The sequence below is a fragment of the Morus notabilis genome, unplaced genomic scaffold (assembly GCF_000414095.1).
Source record: "Morus notabilis unplaced genomic scaffold, ASM41409v2 Scaffold1309, whole genome shotgun sequence".
NCBI classification, from domain to species: domain Eukaryota; kingdom Viridiplantae; phylum Streptophyta; class Magnoliopsida; order Rosales; family Moraceae; genus Morus; species Morus notabilis.
The window spans coordinates 73,387-74,676 of NW_010363772.1; positions in this window are offsets into that span (position 1 = coordinate 73,387).

Genomic DNA, 1,290 nt, shown 5'->3' on the forward strand with positions numbered 1-1,290 from the left:
GAAATACGATCCGCAAGTTGATCGTATAGAAATGGCACGATTAATAGCCACATTAGATCAACCACTAAGTTTTCCTGAACAAAGAAATTGGCAACGTTATATTAAAATTATACATAATCCTAATGCACAATTTTTTTCTAGAACTACTCTTAGGAAAGATGCATTAAAATTATATAAACAAGAAAAGGAAGCATTAATCAACCTTCTACACTCTACTAGCGGTTGCGTTGTGTTAACAGCGGATATTTGGTCCGCTGTTGCCAACAAGGATTATTTAGTTGTAACCGGACATTATTATAAAGGTTTTAATTTGGATAAGAGTGTCTTAGGTTTCAAATGTGTTATAAGATCACATACTGCCAATTTAATATATAACACAATTTTATCTGTTATTGATGAATATAGCTTAAGAGATAGAATAATGGTCATAACATTAGACAATGCAACTGCAAATACTAAAGCAATAGAACTTTTTGAAAATGATTAAAGTTTATTCGGTAATAATGATATTTTCCACCAACGTTGTGCATGTCATATAATTAATTTAATAGTAAAGTCCGGTTTAAAATCAATGTCAGGTCATATTAAAAGAATTAGAGATAACATTGCTTGGATTCAAGGTAGTAATCAAAGAATACAAGATTGGTTTAGATTTCTACAAGCATGTAATCAAAATCCTAGAGCATTAGCCTTAGATATGCCCATAACATAGAACTCCACTTACATAATGCTTGAACAATACATCTCCTATAAAGATGCTATAACAAATTATGTTAGTGCAAAATTAGGAACGGGATTTTATAGATGAAACTGATTGGCAAATTGCCGAACTTTTGTATAACTTTTTAGGTAGATTTCATGAAGTTACCTTAAAGCTTAGTGGAACTTATTACCCAACTTCACCATTAGCATTAGAAGAACTTTTAAGAATGTCTATTTTATTTAGTGAATTTAGGACACATGAGGTTTTAGGAGTTCTTATCGCCTCTATGGAAAAGAAATTTAAAAAATATTGGTCTAAATTACCCATGTTGTATGGTTTCAATGTTATTTTTTACCATAGATTAAAATTAGAAGGTTTAGAAGTGGATTAGATAACTTAGGTGAATTTTTAGCTATAGACACTACTGACCAGTTTCCTATTATAAAGGAAAAAATATATTCTCTATATATCTCTTACGAAAGTAGGTTTAGAAACACACCTCGTGTTGAACAACCGCAACAACGAAACGACAATCCGCATTCATTCTTGAATGTTTTCAGGTTGTCTAAGAAGAAGAAGAAGACGAC